Source organism: Schistocerca gregaria, chromosome 3 (genome assembly GCF_023897955.1).
Source record: "Schistocerca gregaria isolate iqSchGreg1 chromosome 3, iqSchGreg1.2, whole genome shotgun sequence".
Lineage (NCBI taxonomy): Eukaryota > Metazoa > Arthropoda > Insecta > Orthoptera > Acrididae > Schistocerca > Schistocerca gregaria.
The window spans coordinates 168,326,925-168,346,671 of NC_064922.1; the positions used below are offsets into that span (position 1 = coordinate 168,326,925).

A 19,747-nucleotide genomic window follows, 5' to 3' on the forward strand; every position below is an offset into this window, starting at 1 on the left:
ATGAAAAGGTTAAACTAAAATAAACCCTTAGAGATAGGCCACATACTAAAAAATTTGAAGGTCATTGTATTACAGAAAACATTGTACAAAATGGAAGAAAGATTAGACATTGAAGAACAAAAAGATAGCTGGAACCAATAGCATCAAATACAAGATCGATGAAAATGTGATATTATCTCCAAAAGACTAGATTCAAAAAGTAGCCAATTGCTAAAGTGTATCTAGTTGCTGATTTATTTTAGAAAGTAGGACAGTCAGTGAACAGTGATAACCAAAGAAATACAATAAACATTGGCAACATGATCGAAAATACCAGAAAATGCACTTTCTGTATCTGATTCAAATCAGTAATTAGCAGATCATGTTGTTATTCTCAGTCTGAAGAATAGTTTGATGCAGCTCCCCACACTATCCTATGCAAATTTCTTCACCTTGGCAGTACTGCTGCAACTGACATCCCTTCAAACTGTACCCAAGCCTTAGTCTCCCTCCACAATTCCCCCTTCTCCTCAACCACACCCACAGCAACCTCCGCCTCCCTCCCCCTGTCCTTCCCTCCCCCCCCCCCCCTTCCAAAAACTCACTTCGCTCTATTACCAAACCAATGATTCATTGATGCCTCAGGATATGTCCTATCAGCTGATTCCTCCTCAAGCTATGTGGGTAAGAGGTGTTTATTAATTTAGTTATAGATAGCTTGAGAGATGTATTCTTGAGACATCTCGGTAGTGTTAACCCAAAAACTGATTTGCACTGGAGAAAGAGAACAATTGCACTACTTGTGTAACCAATCTATGGAAACTGGTGTGTTCCCAGATAGGTTAAAACATGCAGTAGTGATGCCAATCCACAAAGGTGGAGCAAGGGATGAAATATCTATCAGCCCATCTCTCTGTTGCCAGTGTTCTCTGGATGTATCAGTTATCAAATGGGTAGATGGGAGTTGTGACAACAAGGTGGGCAAAAAATGGCTCTGAGCACTCTGGGACTCAACTGCTGTGGTCATCAGTCAAGGTGGGCAGGAAAGCTAAATACACACTGATTAATAAAGTTACATTACAAGAAATACTGTAAAATTTTAACAAGTGTAATCAAGAAAACCAAACAGTTGCACTATGCACAAAAAATTAGAAACTGAAACAATAAAATAAAAATCATGTGGCACATCATAAAAAGTGAGACAGATAGGAACATAAAACCTGACAATAATAAACACAAAGTTGCAGACTCAGATTTCATCAATTTTTTTCTCTCTATAGCTGAAAAAAACAGTGAACCATAATAAAAAGTCTCACACAGAAGCTATTGAACTACTTAAACACATGCAAATAACATCTAAAGTAGCATTTCATTTCAGAAGTACAACCCCTAAAGAAATTGAAAAAAACCATAAAATTACTCGAAAACTCATTCCTGTGGATACGATGGCATATCAAGTAGGATTTTAAAATCACATGCAGACTTAATCAGTTACACATTGTGCTACTTGTGTAACCAATCAATGGAAACTGGTGTGTTCCCAGATAGATTAAAACATGCAGTAGTGATGCCAATCCACAAAAGTGGAGCAAGGGATGAAATATCCAACTATCAGCCCATCTCTCTGCTGCCAGTGTTCTCAAAGGTTTTTGAGAGAATAGTGTATGATAGGATGTATACTCACACTACAAAAAAGGTCTTACTGGCTCCTACACACTTTGGCTTTCGTAAGGGCTCCTCCACAGACAGAGCTATATTTAACTTAACAGATGAAATTTTAGGTGAACTAAATTATAGAAGGTATCCAATGGGGATATTTTGTGACCTTGCCAAGGCATTTGATTGTGTAGATCACAACACACTTTTAAAAAAGCTTCCACATTATGGCATTAAAGACAAATCTTTGACTTGGATAGAATCATACTTACAGAACAGGAAGCAAAGGGTTGTCTTAAGGGGGACAGGTACAGCATTAAAATCAGACTGGGGAAATATAAAACATGGAATCCCACAGGGCTTGATTCTCGGGCATCACATTAATGATCTACATTAATGATCTACCAATCACAATTAATAACAGAGAAAAATTAGTAATGTTTACCAATGATAAAAGTATCCTTGGAGAAGAACTCAACTCCACAACGCAGGATACAGCCATGACAGTCTCTACTCAAGTACACAAATGGTTCACTGCGAATAGCCTAACCTTAAATCTTTCAAAAACCAATATGATACAGTTCCTGACAAAAAAAAATAAAGTTCCTGAAATACATGTTTGCAATCACAAAATTAATGAAACCACACATACAAAATTCCTAGGTGTCCAGATAAACAGTCACCTAATATGGAAAGAACAAATTGATCAGCTGGTCAAGAAACATAGCTCATTTTGCTTTGCACTAAGAGCTCTCCATCAGTTAGTGGACAGAGAATTAATGTTTCTGCCATCTTTTGCATATTTCCATTCTGTTCTTTCCTATGGCATAATCCTCTGGCGAAATTCTGCAGATGTTGAAAAAGTCTTCAGAATACAAAAATGAGCAGTGAGGCTAATATGTGGGGTCCCTAATGGGGCATCTTGCAGAGGTCTCTTCAAATCTCTCAGGACATTTTCCATCACAGGTCAGTATATATACTCACTGCTCTTATTTGTAGCCAACAACAGGGAACTGTTTCAGAAAAATTGTGACATCCACAACCATGACACAAGACAGGTAAAAAATTTTCACCAAGGCTCTGCAATTCTCACTAAAGTACATAAGCGAGTTAGTAAGTTGGGTATAAAGGTCTTCAATAAGCTCCCTATCAATATAAAAAAAAGGAAATAAATAATGTACAGTTTTTCAAAAGGAAACTAAATGAATTCCTCATCCAACAAACTTTCTGTAAAATGAATGAATACTTAGAGTTATAAGTTATAAGGGTGAGGGAACTGCCTAAGAAAAGCAGTCCCTTAAAGATAAAATGTGATGCTGTTACTTGTAGTTTAACTGAAATTGTGGTGATAAAATGTAAATTTATCTATGTCATTACGAGAAAATGTGAACTCCCATGTATCCCACTCTCTTGAGCATTCACTTAAACTTCTCCTTAAGGAATGCAGTTAAAATTTGTATTCAATCCAAACCAGAACCAGGAAGCAAATTTACCTGCATATATGTCAGTAGCATAAAAATATGCACTATCACTTATTCTACTATTTTAAACAGTCACTTAAACTGTTTTTGGCATAATGTAGGCTTTAATACTGCATGCAAGTAATTGTTCTTGTTAAATAAACAAATGTCTGTGTAATTTGATGTATAAATGTTCATGTACTACTGTAATTGTATCAATTGACTTGTCCTATATTACTTTTACACTGGTTGTATAATATGTAACCAACAGGACCATATAAATAAATAAAATAAGTAATAAATACCTCTATTAGAATCCAACCATCATCCAAGACAAAAAAGAAATGTCATTAAAATCTTGGTGGATCAGGCTAATAAAATTTGCAAACCAGATTATTTGTAAGATAACCTAATTCATATATTTATTTATTTACTTCTTTATTCATCCAAGGATAATCTCACAATGACATAGGATTTGTCAATCTAATACAGTGTTGATCAATAGGCCAAAATATATTGAGACAACAAAAGTCTTGGACTTCCTCCTAATACTGTGTTGGACCTACTTTTACCTGGCATGAACCCAAAAATTGTTGGAAGTCCCCATGCTGCCAATATAGCCACCCAAAAGTGCAAAAGTGTTGCCAGTGCCTGAATTGTGTACAAACTGGCCTCTCAATTATATCGTTAAATATTTGATGGTATTCATGTTGGGCGATATGAGTGGCCAAGTCATTTGCTTGAAGTGGCCAGAATGTTCCTCCAGCCAATCATGAACAATTGTGGGCCGGTGACATATTTGGGAACATTAACTCCCATGAATGGCTGTAAATGGTCTCCAAGTAGCCAAACATAACAATTTCCAGTCAACGTTCAATTCCATTATGGAGTGATCACGATATTGCACTGTTGTGATAACCTGGGTCCACAGGTTTTTGGGGTCTGTGCCACACTCAAACCTTACTATGAAGTCTTACCAACTAAAATTGGGTCTCATCTGACCAGGCCACAACTTTTCAGTCATCTAGCATGACAAGCTCAGAAGAGATGCTGCAGGTGGTGTCAAGCTGTTACCAAAGGCACTCAAATCAGTTATCTGCTACCATAACCCATTAATAGCAAATTTTACTGCACTATCCTAATATATAAGTTTGTCATACATCTCACATTAATTTCTGAGGTTATTTTATGCAGTGTTGCTTGTCTGTTAGTACTGACAACTTTAAGCAAATGCCGCTGCTGTCAATTGTTAAATGAAGGCCATTGGCTACTTCATTGTCTGTGGTGAGAAGTAATGCCTGAAATTTCATATTCTTGGCTCATTCTTGGTACTATGGACTTCAGAATATTATATTCCTTAATGATTTCTGAAACAGAATGTCCATCTACCTCCAACTACTGTTCCATGTTCAAAATCTGTTAATTACATTGTGTGGCCATAAACATGTCAGAAACCTTTCCACATGAATCACCTGAATATGAGCAACAGCTCCACCAATGCACTGCCCTCTTATACTTTGTGAATGCAATACTACAACCAGCTGTATAAGTGCATGTTGCTATTCCAGGATTTTTGTCATCTCAGTATATATAAGACATAGCATACATAACATCCTTTTTAAGATTGGGACAGGTAGCCTGTGGGGACAGGACAGGTGATCAGCCATGGCCTTGATTAAGAACCATCCTGGTATTTGGTGTAGCAGTTCAGGAAAACTACAGAATATCCAATTCAGGATGGCCAGACAGAGCAACTCCAGTCTCCCAAATATGAGGTCAGTTTCTTAACAGTTGCAATGCCTCATTGAGTAAGTCCTTATTGTATAATGTTCACTGATTTACAAGCAGTTCATTTCAGGTAACTTGCAAATAAAACATAGTTTCATTCTTCATGGCTACACAGACTGAGGACATGAATCGTTTCTGGCTACTTGCTGTATAAAACATAGTTTCACTTTCCACTGCCACAACACTAAGACACCTACCAATGACTGCAGGACTATGAAGATGGCAATGTCCACCTTGCATGAGCTCTGGATTCCATATTCACCATGTGCCACTATTCTTCTGTAAAACTATGCCAGCAGACATTACTATCATGCATCTTGATACGTTATTTCCTTGTGAAAGTGAATCATAATCTCATACTGAAATGCAACTCAGCGCTGTAGTTAGTCCCTTACATTACTATCCACTACTCTGAGTCCTCTAACCTATCTTTAATTGTGTAATGTGCATTACTTTTGAAGAGCATTTTAGCTGCATTTTTAAAAAGATATATTTTAATAATCTTTTTAATGGCCATTGGCAATTTATTATACAATTTTATACTATGATATAAAATGCTGTTTTGCTTGTTTGTTTTTCCTAGGTAAATGTAACATCATACTGGCTCTTCTTCCATGATTATGTGTAGAACTACTAGTGCAGTATTTAGTGATATTTTCCCTGGTAAACACCACAGAGTGTTAGATGTACTCACTTACTGCAGTAGGGATGTCCAATTTTTAAATAGCTCTTTACAATGAGTATGACTATGTCTGACTCAGTTATTATTCTTATCATCCTTTTCTGCAGTTTAAAAACCTTGTCAATGTTTTGTGTCTTTGATACCCAGAACAGAAGTCCATAGCTAAGAACTTAGTGTATGTAGTCATAGTATGTTGCCACAAGACATTGGCTGGTACAAACTGATGCTAACACTCTAAGAGTGTAACATGTTGGTGACATTCTATTTGTCGGTATTTTTGTATATTCATTCATTGTAAGCTGACAATCGATGTTCATTCCTAAAAACTTTGTGTTTGCTCTGCAGTCTATAGATTTATCATCTATTCTTAAAGCGACAGAGTTACTTCCCCTTTTTATGCTGAAGTACAATATCATCATCCTGAACAGTTTCCAGCCTCAGGCAGGATCTGTGTGCCTCTTGGTAATTTCCCACACATCTCCATTTCATGTCCTTTGTATCTCCATGTCATGTATCCTCATACAGATCCTCTTGTTTTCCATTCTCTTTATGTGCCCCTGCCATCTTAGATTTAATGTTTCTAACCTGCAGTGCATACTCTTTCATTTCTCACCCTATATCCATCCCTGTTAATCTTGTCCTACTTCTGACAAATTTCATTTCACGTATCTGTAATCTGCTTACATCTTTTTTCTTTCATTACTCATGTTTCAGACACACCGGTTATTATTGGGATGAAGCAATTTGTGTATGTTACTTCATTGGTTTTTTTGAAGGACGTCTTTGTTCTAAAGCAGGCTCCTAACACTTTGCAGGAATGCTTCTGCCTGTCTGCCACTTTCACTGATCTCGTTCTCATTTCTTCCAGTTTCCTCTGACATGCTTCACAAGTCCTTGACAGTTTCCAACTTCTTCAGTTGTTAACCTCCAGTCCTTATTCATTAATTGGTCTATCTTTCTTTTTTATTGTAACCAAGATTTCACATTTGTTGACATTAAATTTCATTTCATCCTATGCACTCTTATAATTTCTTCCCAGGCATCCAGCTTTTCCTGAATCTCCCTCCCTGTTTCCCCAGATGATCAAGTCATCTGTGAACATCATTTTTTCATTTTGTCTTCTCCAGTTTTTTCTGCGACCTTAGTCATTATCTCAACCAAGACTACAATGAAGAGAAGAGGTGATAGTGCAGTATCCTGATTCACATGACTTGTTTGCTGGAACCAATCTATCCCTTCATTTCCCACTTTCACACAACTCAGATTCCCACTGTACATCTCCTCCACTGTGCTTGTTGTCTCTTTTTATACTGTCTTCCTTTCTTTTGCTTTCCAGCTCTTCCTTCTACACATGCTATCTAATGCCTTTTCTATACCAAGAAAGACTTCACAAGGTCTTCCCCAAATTCATGGTGGTGCTCCTGGAGCTGGCTCAATGCAAATATGAGGTCAACAGTTGGTCTCTGAGACTGAAGCCATACTGTTTCTTTCTCAATTTTTTCTCAACCCTTGTTCGGATACTGCTCTCTAGCATCTTTTCGCATACTCGGGGACAGTGTGGTATCAGTATGACTTCCCTGTAATTTCTACAATCCTAAAGTACATACTGTTTGTTTTTTTATCTTCAACACTAATTAATTGCTCACTGCCCAATTGTAAACATACTCGAGGATTTCATTTGCTTTGTCTAAATGAAATTCTGATGTTTTATCAGTGACTATGATGCTATAGTCATTAGTGAGGAGAATGTCTTCTCTATGACTTACACTGTCTGGAAAGTCATTTATACATATTAAGAACAGAACTGGACCCAATGCATTACCTTGAGAAACACCTATATTTACTAAAAATGTATCATCAACAGACATGCAAATAATCTCCACCTTTTGGTCAACAGTGTCAAAAGCAGTGGATAAGTCACGAAATTGTATGTAATACAATCATCCCCATCCAGAGCTTAACATACCACTTTTGCGAACTCTGCAGTAGCTGATATTGTACCTCACCCACTTCTGGAACCAAACTGTGCTTTGTTAAACACATTGTATTTGTTCAAGTAAGTTATCAGTCTCTGTTTCATGATTGCTTGAGTTATTTTTTAGAATGAAGACAGCAGTGAAACTGGCCTGTAGTTTTCAATGCTGCCCACAATATCTCCTTTATGACTGGGCTTTCAATAAAAATGGTTACTTCAGTAATGTGGTGGATTGAGCAGTACCTCTAAGAAGAGAGAAAGCCAGGACCAATAAGGAACAACAGCCACCAATTGGAAAGTTTTTCTTCCTTTTATTAAGAAGGTTATGGGTTGCACTGAGAAAGTGTTGGCCAAGTGTGGGGTTGATCTTTAGACACACCAAGAATATAAAATAATGCTTTTGAGTGACAAAAAATGGAGAGCATCCACCAGTGATACCATGTAAATTTGGGCAACTATGCACCAATGGAATGAAAATTGATTACTTTTAATGGTGAATGGTAATGCTCTCTATTCAACTCTATAAATTCAGAGCTCCCTGGCCGTTGATGCAGATGGTGTTTTACCTCCAAAGGTATCTCCCACAGTCTTTGACAATATTTCAGGGAATAGTTTTATGTATCAGACACAGCCTTTCAGATCGGAAATTTCACTGAAGTAAAAACTGGCTGTGAATGCCCGCCTTGTAAGCTTAAAATGTGTGATCTGAGACTTTTTATTTGATATCTGAAATGAGAAAGAGGAACAGTATGAGTTTTTGATAATATGGTGTCTTTTGTAGTACTCTTCTGCTCAATTCATGAAAACTACCTCTAATCATAAACACAAGAGGAGAAATGGTACTCTTATGATCTGCCTCACAATAGTAATGAGACTCTAACACTGTACAGAACATATAAAAGGTGTTTTAAGTTTATGGACAAGCAGAATGACACTATTTATAAAGCTTATTTAGAAGCAGACTGACCATAGAAATTTTCACAGTTTGATTCAGTACTTCTTCATCAATTAATCTAATCTAATCTTCAGCAATCTTCCGTAGCACCACGTTAAAAAAAATTTCAACTCTTTTCTTGTGCGAACAGTTTATTATCCACTTTTCACTTTCACTGATCTGATACAAGTCCTCTTCTTCCTGCCCCAACACTTCACTAATACAAACTACATCTCTCTTTGACCTATCCATCTCGCTATGAAATTCTCTAACCTTTGAATTCAATTAAGGTATCTAACATTCCATACTCCAACCCACAGAACACCAATGTTGTTTCTGTTGATGATAGCTTCCTCTTGAGTAGTTGTCATCAGCAGAGGAAAATGGAGGGGGGAGATACATTACTCCAGAAAATTTTATCCAAGAGGATCTTATCATCTTTAAGCCATACAGTAGAGCTATATATCCTCAGGAGATATAATGAATTTAGTTTCCCCTTGCTTTCAGTTGTTTGCAGTACCAACACAGCAAGCTTTGTAATACTCTCTTTAGGCCAAACAATCATTTACTGATCACAAAATTAGTGCTCTGTAACAACAGATAAAATTGTTTGATATTCCACAAATCCAAACAATAACTGTTACTGATTGAAAGTAATATAAATCCAAGAATTACTACTTCCTAACGATTCTTATTATGGTGGAAACGACATGCTCATCAAACAGAAGCACTATACAGAAATGTTTTGACTGCTTATGGGAGCACAGGTAACAGGTCCATCATTCTAGTTATTCAGTAATTCGGCAAACAAAGCAGTCACTATGCAAACAAAAGTCCAGTTCAGTCCATGTAAACAGGAGCATGAGTCATGGTTACTTTGTAGAGGCAGAGTTAGATAATAGCATCTAGCATAGCCTTGTGCCCTTATTTATCTTCACTGCAGATTTTCACATGACTGCCCTGCAGTATCAGTGACTTCCCTACCACAGATGCCCTTATTGAACGTGTGCAGTGTTACATACCTGGATATGTCTGTATCTTTCATTTGCATGTCTGGCAGTGCTGCTAAACTGCTCCCCTCTTGAACCAGAATGTAGATTTGTGGGTGAAGATGATGTGGCAGAAGCAGTCGAGAGCTGGCTGATATCATGGTGGAAGACTCCTGATAGATGTCTGGGATCTCCAGTAATGACAGTGATGGATCCAGAGCATCCTGTGTAGGCCTGGAAATCTCCAGGATTGGAGGTATCTGTATGGAATGTGGCAGATCCAGTAATTCAACTACAGGTGACACCAGATTAACACCAGTGTGTGTGCCCCTCAGCTTGCAGAAAGGATGAACCAGGTAGCCATCCTCTGTAACATAGGATTGAAGAGTGGTTGTGACAGTGGTAATAATGAAGCTCCCAGTGAGATCAGTCACTGACGAGGATGCTACAACTGCAGTTGGTTGAGGTGCTGGTGCACCATCACATGTGTCATAAGCACCAGCATCACATGCTGTTCCACAATAAATCCTCTGATTGACCACAGATTTCACTCAAATGTGTGTGTAGACACTGTGACACTCATACAGAATGGTGAGACAGTGTCTTCTTCGTGTTCCAGGGCAGGAACAAGTGATGAATGATGAACGCCAGCAACACTCACTAGGGTTACTGGTCTGGTCATGGGCCAGTGGGCTCTAGCAGATACACTGATGACTGAGAAACAATGCTTTATTAGCTTCAAATACATATCTCATTGATAATAATGTGAGACATACTCACCCCACTCCAATGTACCAAACCAGTGAAGACTTGCAAATGGTGACTTCTGCCCAGATGAGATGTTACAGCATCAGTGCTGACACTGGGCAAAGTGATGGCCAATGCCCTTAAAGTGGGCCATGGCCTTAACATCAGCAACACTTTGTTGTGCTGTGACAGCATTCCACAGTGGTGGATGCCTGAACTTAGGTGGCTCAGGCCCAGCAACATCCGCCATGAAGGTTGACGCAGCCTTAGGCATGAACAATACAATCAGCAACACTGTGGCACCAAGCTCTGCAAGGAGATTCAGCACAGGAAGCAGTTGTCCTTGCCCAATCTTGATCCCATGGCTGCAGCTGGCAAAGCTATCATCTCATCGTCTGGTGCACCCCTTGTGTCATCTCCATGCTGCTGGACTCCAACTACATCTGCCTCAAAATCCGCTACTTTTTAAATGGCTCTGGTGTCCTCTTGTTATATTAAAACCCTGCAGCCAGCCACCTAGCTCATAACAAGAGTATTCCCTTGATGTGTTGACACCACCCTGCCTGTTCTGGCTATTACCGCTGTACGGTGCAATTTTCTGCTGAGAGCTGCTAGCCTGTTTCACAATCCTTCTTCATGTATGTGGCTATGACCTATATGATGCCCCAATAGGCTTACTGTACTGCCCAGTGGTAACTTGACACAGTGTTACCTGTAGCTCCTTACAGATTATTCCAAGTTATACGAAAATAATGTAGGGACCAGTGGGAGATACATATGGGGAGCAGACGGGGCGCATGGCCTCCCCTTGCAGGGGCCATCCACATTGCCACTTATGCCACCCCCGCCAGTCAACCTGCATGCTATTCGTTCGTATCTTTCGTCAGTCAACTCGACTGAATTGAGTTATCGAGTAGTTGCACCTTCCTATGTAACACGCGTGTCCACGTCATCACATTTTATACACTTCTGTCTGGCACATAGATAGCTAACACATACCTACAAGAAAAGTTGCGGCCATTCTAGTGATATCAATACATTATTCTGTATGGCATTTGTTCATGAAAATACACATATATCCTATTGTTTCCTTGCACAGTAAAGCTTCAATACATAGATTATAAATATGTACTATTTGCCAAATAGGAAGCTAGTTACATTCAGAAGCAGAAATATTAAGACTGAAGAATGAATAAGCAAAAAGTCCTAGCTGTAGCAAGTGTAAGTGTGAAGATTAATCAAGAGAGAGAGTGATCAGTTAAGTGTAAAGTATTAATAACAGTAATTTAGTAATTTCTCAGTAAAAATATTGTTACAAGGCTCGTAACAATATTTTTACCAATAACAGAAGAATAGTTTCCCGTACCTAACTCATATTGATGCATATATCTCTGGTAATAGTAATGTGGCTGAGGTTGACAATGAAGGAGGATCGACTTAATGGCTTAGCTCTGTTGAACACTCACCCAGACATTGATTGTCCTACTGATGATGTAATTACCAATTTGCCAGGATGAATAGGCACATATAATTGATCATTAAAAGAAGAGAACCACAATTGTAATTTTTTTATATCATAAGATGACATTGTCTAGTATATCTGTATAATCAGTTTAAATAAAACTTTCTTCAACTTTGCATGTGACTTGATTCTTTTTTACTACAGTAAAAGTATAGGTAGCTCAAGATATATTTAGCGCCCCCTCCTTGAGATTTTTCTCTATCCACCACTAGTAAGGACACTACACAATAGATCCAAAAGCACTCTTTGAAGGCACTCATATAGAAACTCCAATGGGATTTGATCATTGATGGCCATTGATCTGTAAGAAACTAGGAAGGCATTTATCACTGAAGATGATTTAACAAACCCTAAGTCTTTTAACATTTGAATTTTGAATTCATGGACAATCTGTTCTGCCAGCCCATTTCAGGGTGGATGAAATGGAAAGGAGGGGGGAAGGGTAAGTTCCAATGAAGGTACAAAACCTACTGAAATTAATAGTTGTGAACTGAGGACAATTGTTGGAATGGAGCATATGTAATTGTTCCTCTATTGTAAAAATCTGTTCCGAGGTTTCCTTTGTGGCCACTATTGTTGTCAGCTGTAGGTGGATGACACAGAGGAAGTGGAGAAGCAATCCATGATGAGTAACCATGCAAACCCCAAGAAAGGGCCTGGAAAATAAGTGTGAACTCAGTCTCATGGTTGTGTCTGGTCTGGTCATGAAGATAAAAACTGGAGTGTTGCCAACTGGTTTGCCTGGCAAAAAGGACACTGTCAATCCATTCCTGTAACATAATCTTCCATACAAGGCCTGTAGATGTAGCAGTGTGCTAATTTTTCAACCCTGAAATCATCCAATTGCATTGACGGAGTAGTTGGACAAAGCAGCAATGAGCTCCTCCTCTCACTCAATAGCAGTGGACATCTTCATGCAAGCAATTGTGTTGAGTTGTTTGGGTGTGGAGGCCAGACAGCAAGGTCATCGGTCTCATCAGATTAGGAAAGGATGGGGAAGGAAGTTGGCTGTGCCCTTTCAAAGGAACCGTCCCAGCATTTACCTAGAGTGATTTAGGGAAAACACAGAAAACCTAAATCAGGATGGCTGGACACGGGATTGAACCATCGTCCTCCTGAATGGGAGTCCAGCGTGCTAGCCACTGTGCCACCTCACTCGGTGCAAGCATTTGAAGAAATTGCATTAAGCTCTACACAATTCTACCTGTGCTGTTTGATGTGATATATGGACAACACATTTGTTACCTGGACATGTGGAGAAACAGAGCTTCGTAAGTTACTTTACCATATCAACAGCCCACATAAGAACATCCAGTTCACCCTATAACAAAAAAGTAATGGTTCAGTCCTATTCCTGGTTGTGGATATCTACAGAATCCCAATTGCAAACTGGGACAACCAATACCTAAATGTCAAATCCCATCACCATCTGGCTCAGAAGTGTTCCATCCTACACACACAGCTTAAGTCCACTATATCATTGATAAAATTGGTATCAAACAAGAAGAGAAGGTGCTGTGCAACACCTGTCAAGTCAACAGATATGACAGTAAAATTATATGAAGAGCAACTTAAAAAAAAGAAAAAAAGCTCACTAGGGGAGTTAAATGAATAATTTCTGTTGTTGCACTTACTTTATGTCAGAGACATCAGTGATCAAATAGGCCAGGTTCTTCACTGAGTATGGATATCAAACTGGTCCTTTGAAGTGACCACGGGACCCAGGGTTTAATAGGGTCTCCTAAAGATGCATATATGAAATAAAATGTGAGTACAGTGCCACCTATATTGGGGAAACTGGAAGGTCTGTTAGCAACTGCATTGCAGAGCATGAGTACTTCACTCAGTTGGGCAATATGACAGAGCACCACTTGCAGAAGATTACTATGATTATGGACAGACTGTTGAGTTTAAGGAATCATGAATATTAGGACACAGTCTGTAGTGATTTGAAAGTTTGTGTAAATTCTAGAACCACTCAGCCTTCTACCATCTGAAACACATGATATTCTAGACACAAGTGTAGAATGGTAAAATGCTAACTACTGCATGTCTCATGTTTGTGTGAGCAGATTTAAAATCAGTCATGGGAAGAAAGTAGACGCAGGGTCAAAAGGCACCAACAAGTACCTGTCGGGCAATCCATAGATGTGTTAGTGAGTGTGAATGGAAGAACCATGGAATCTATATGCAGCTATGTGCTTATTGTGTCACTGACTAATGTTATGTGAAACAAGAACAGTTGAAAAAAGTACTTATATAGACTCTTGACTCAGCCTTGTTAGGGGCAGGACGTTTTTTCTGAAAGTCATGGTGTCTAAGCAGACTTTCTTCTGAATGTAAATCAATTTGTTTCTAACATATGACTGTATGAGAGACTTACTGAAGTTACAAATTATATTGAAAGTGAGAATTTTAATTGTGCTTGAAAGTCAAATACATCATTGATTGATGAAACGTAAAGTTTGTATGGCTACTTATTTCACTAGTAGAAAGAGGCTTGAAAGTTCCTGTACCTAGCATTATTTGACAGAGAAGAAGTCAAGAGAATTTCCAGCAGCCAGCTCTCCAGTAAAGAAAAGTGGCTGCAAACCCCAAGTAAGTCATCATGTTAAGAAGTGGAATGTCGTTTGGGGAAATAAATCAGTATAACCCAGAGCTACACGCACACTTTAAGTTATCAAAACATTATAATGTGGCAACCTGTGTGAAAGGACCAAAAAAGCAGGAATTTTCAGTCAAAAATGAGAAAAGAAGCTGCTGTGTGTTGCCATAGCAACCAAACATAATATGGCAAGGGATTTACTCTGAGACATGGGAATATGTTCAAGTATCTAATAGAGCAAAATCTGGATGAAAAGTAGTGAAGACATGAAAAGTTCACAATGATAAAACAGCAAAGAAGGTTTTGACGTATCTCTCTAAGAAGAAATATGCATAGAACGCTTCAGCCAAGGACATCCAGTGCGGGGAGTATACAGCTATCACTCCTCTCCTCTTTAATCATTACATATATATAAAAAATTATACTCATTGATGTAACTGTTTAAATACTTCCCACTTTAACTTTTGTAAGTCAGTTTTCCATGACTCTTTCCCCAGATGTTAAGCCAGCTGATCCAGAACTGCTGCTGCTTCTGCATGCACACTTGATAATGCTCCAGCCACCATAAAAGATACATAACAACAAAAGATACTTGCTGGTAAAGCTCACCAGGTAGTACATTCTAAACCAAAGAGCACAAGTGTCAAGAAACTGTGCTATTACAGTTGTAAAAACCACATAGACTGGTTTGATAAAACTCTGCATGCAAGTCTAGCCTATGTAAGGTGCTTAAACTCAGCATGACTATTGTAACCTATATCTATATCAATCTGCTTGTTGTGTTTAAACATTCTCTCTACAGTTAATACACTCTATACTTTCCTCCATTACAAAATTGAATATTCCATAGTTTCTGTTCTCTTTTTGTCTGTGCTGTTCATCACTCTGATTTCCCCTCATATACTGCTACACTCTATAATAAATGTGTTTGAAAAAGAAATCCTAATACTTAAATGTGTATTCAATATAACATACAAGCTCTTCTATCAACAGTTGACATTGTAAATTATTTTTGCTCTAGCTGTCATCAGTTATTTTGCTGCCCAAATAGCAAAACTACTACTTTTAGCGTATCATTTCCTAATCAGATTCCCCAAACAACACGTAACTTCACTGAACTACACAGTGTCACCTTTATTTTGCTTGTACTGACGTTCATATATTACATAAACTCATTTAAATTCTTTATTCATTCTGTTCAACTGATCTTCCATGTTTTTGCATCTCCAAACAGAATTAGAATGACAGTTGCAAATCATAAAGATTGTATTTCATATCCATGCACTTTCAAAGTAACTACTTCCAGATTACTTTCTATATGTGTATGAGAAGAAAAACAGCAACACTGAAAAAAAAAAGGTTACTGCTGTTCCTACTATACTTCTCACCTGCTGCTCTTTTATTGCATACTCTAGTATGCTGTATTGAGGCCTTCACCCCAAGTAGCCCTATTACTGGTCTCCATGCTAGTCTGTCTTGTCCAAGTCTCTTTAGACAAGCACTTCCATGCATAGCCAACATGTCAATTCCTTGATGTCTCAGGACATGTCGTATCATATGATCCTTTCTTTTATCAAGTTGTTAATTCATACACTGTGTTCTGCAAATCTCATCATACATAAGAGCCTCCAGGAATGTGGAACAAATCAAGGTATTTGTAGACAATGCAGAAGCAACCACTGCTACTTTTATAATGAGTGCTAAGAATGAATCACAACTAGTGCTAATCTATTCACACTAATAATATTAGTAATTACTTCTTAATTATTTTATGTATATATGTTAGGATAAAAACAGCTACTGTGAGAAGACCCACTACTCCTTCTCCAACACAGCTCAGCTGATGGTTACATCTAATGCTCCAGATAAAGTATTTATCGGACTCCAAACTGGTCACTCTCTGCTGGCTATAACATGACAAATTCAAAATCTATGTAACACAGATACAGTAGAGCACTGATTATCCATACTTACCTTTCTTATGCACCTGACCCCTTTCCCCACCACCACCACCACCACCACCTCACCATTGCTCACCCTTCCACACCAATGGTAACCATTTGCACTTCTTTATAATCACTTGTGTCACACTTGTGATATAAAATACCTAAACATTAATGTGTTGTCCTTTCTGTGAGAGATAAATATGAGATAATAAGAGGTTAGAGGGAATTGAATCAGCAAGTAAGTTATCTAATGATATGAGATTGGTAACACAACAAAGCATCAATTTTTATATATGTTTAAAAAAAAGTCACTGATTTTACATCTAAGTTTCATTCTACTGATGGACTGACGAGTCATAAAACTTTGAAGTGTATCATGAACATGGATCTAGATGATGCTGAATACAAGTGGTTTACACAAAAAAGATCACAAGGAGAACCTGTATTTGGTCCTCTTCTATGTGAAAAGGCAATTAAATTTAATGAAAATCTTGGAGGGCTGTTTGAAGTTTTAAAAAAGCACCAGGTGGACTTTCAGTCAAGACATGACATTTGTGAGTCAAATACAAGAAGAAAAACTAGCTGCTGATTCCTTCCAGATAAAACTGCTAGTGGTATTGAGGGAAGAAGATTGTGCATTCAAAAACATTTACAATGCTGATGAAATTGGGCTTAGATGGAAAGCTTCGCCAACATGTTAGTACGTATGTGATGCCTATTGTTTACATCTTAGAAAAGAGAGTCTGGGTGCATAGTAAAATTTTCATAGAATGATTTATGGAAGTTTTAATGCCCTCTGTAGCACCTACTCAGTTAAAGAATGGTAAAAGGGAGAAAACATTACTACTCCTGCTTCTTGACAATGCACCAATTCATCCACCATGTGATATCATAAACAAAAGGAATGAGTCCATAAAAGTGGTGTTTCGTCCACCTGACATAATCCCCTTATCAAACTCCAAACTGGTCACTGTCAGCTGGCTATAATATGATAAATTCAAGATCTATCTAATGCAGATACAGTAGAGCAAACAACCCCTTAACCATATTTACCTTTCTCATGCGCCCTGCCCCCCCTGCCCCTAACGGATCAAGGGGTTGTTGAGGCTGTCAAATGGCATTACAGAGAAAATATGTTACTTAAATTATTGTTAGAAAGAGAAGAGGAGGAAGGAAAATGTCTGTTAAGAAATCACAAAAAAATGTTGATTTGAAATATGCATGTTACATGATAGGAGCAGCATGGGATAGTGTAAAGGAACAGAATTTGGAAAAAGCCTAGAATAACATTTGCAATATAGTGGAAAGTAGTAAAAGTCTAAGTGAAAATAATGAACAGAATGATATGTCTGACATGCTCAATATGCTAAAAGAACTCAATTGCCATGAATGTGATGAAGAAGACATTCAAGAATGGATGAGTGTCAATGATTCAGAGCTAGGGCGCCAAATCATGCAGGATAGTGAAACTGTAAATCTTTTCATTGATAAAGCTGACACTGCCAGCACCTTATCAACTAGTGGTCCAGAAAATGAAGAGGAAAAATGCTAGCTGCTTCTGAAGCACTTACATGTTTAGATATAGATACTGCCTTGTGACAGTTTGAAGCTCAAGGTGGAAGTGGCTGCTTGTAAGTGGGTAGGCTCCCTTAGACAGAGCAAAATTAATGACTTTTAAGCATTGATTCTATATGTTTGTGCTGTACATGCAAAATGCATATGTATTACATACTTTTTGATTAGTAGGCTGCACTAAATGTTCCTATTGCATTTGCCTTTTTAATAATAATAGAGATCCATGTTTTTATAAATATACATAATTTTTACTGGTAAACTGATAAATAAAAGTGTACAGTATGATTATGAGAAAAAACTGGTTTTCCAAACACCCATGTCCCCCACTTAGTTTTGATAATTGACACTCTATTGTATTAGAGTTACACATAATTTACAGTACAGACCCAAATATTCCAATAAATTGTTGAAGGGATGGCTAATGAGGTATCCTCGACCTTCGTTTTTCTCTATTTGAGGATTTTCGAGTTTCTGCCTGATACCTCCTGGAAACTGTTTTAGACATTTCCACCTAAGTATGAAACCATAGAGAGCATTTTGTTGTTGTTGCAGGCTTCAGTTTCATGCACCTCTACATATTACCTGTTTATCTTTAATAACTGCTACAGCCTACATCCATTTAAACCTGCTTACTGTCCTATTCTCCCCTTGATTTCCATTTATAGTTTTCATAACTAACACTTCCTTCCATTACGAAATTGAACATTCCTTAATGCCCTAGGATATGAACAATCAAACAATCCCTTCTTTTGATCAAGTTGTGCCATAAATTTATTTTTACCTCCTCATTAGTTACACTATCTAATCTTCTTTAGCAGTCCTTTGTAGCCCCACATTTTATAAGCTTCTATTCTCTTCTTGTCTGAACTGCTTCAGTCCAGATTTCACTTCTGTACAAGGCTACACTCCAAACAAACACCTTCAGAGAAGACTTCCCAGTAAATAAATTTTTGTTAACTTTTAACAAATTCCTCTTCTTCAGAAATACACTATGGCCAGTTTGCATTTTATATCCTCTCTACTTTGGCCATCATCAGTTATTTTGCTGTCAAAATAGCAAATCTCATTTACTACTTTTAATGTCTCTTTTCCTTATCTCACTCCTTCAACATTGCCAGGTTTAAAGTAACTATATTTCATTATCTTTGTTTAAATCAATTTTTTCGTGTTTAGAAATCAGAAGGAACAATTTGTTTTTCTTGGTAAAAACTTTCTAAAGCAAAGGTCACATGAATATTTCTTTATTTACAAAACCGTTCCTACAGACTTTGCTATTGCCTTCAGTTCTTCAAAAATTTGTGTTATAAAACATTTTCATTTTGAGTTGAAACCTCATACCAAGTTGTCATATTAGTGCATAAAATACAGTGCATAATGCAAAGGTTTGTCACAAATAAAACATTTACAATCAAAAAGCACCTTGTGCACATGGCCATGTCCATAAACGTAGCACTCAAAGATGATAGATACATTATAAAAATCACAGTGCACCATAAAAAGCATGGTGGCACATCTGTTTACTTTAACTAGACATGGTCTAATTGTTGAAGATCCACCTCAGATGGTGTATAAGGTACAACTTTTTACCCTTGTTTTGCTTTTGTTATTTTTCATCTCATAACATTTTTCAAAATAAATTGACATTCAGTTCAACAATTCTTGAATGTCCTCTGCTGTCTCTGAGAAAAGTATATTGTTATAAAGAAACCTTGACATTTTTATTTCTTCTTCCAGAAATTTTAATACTTTCCCAAATTTCTCCTTGGTGTCCTTCACACAGCGCTGAATATAGGGATTGTATAACATTGGGGATGGGCTACAACTCTGTCTCACTCCTTTCTCAACCTCTGCTTTCCTTTCATGTCTTTATGTAACAGCATCAGATTTCT

The 19,747-nt window shown here is 37.7% G+C and overlaps 1 protein-coding gene across 1 annotated transcript in view; it reads left to right on the top strand.

Moving 5' to 3' along the window:
* Window positions 1–19,747, top strand: part of LOC126356029 (phospholipase A1-like) — a 109,527-nt gene that overhangs the window by 12,506 nt on the left and 77,274 nt on the right. The window lies entirely within an intron of this gene.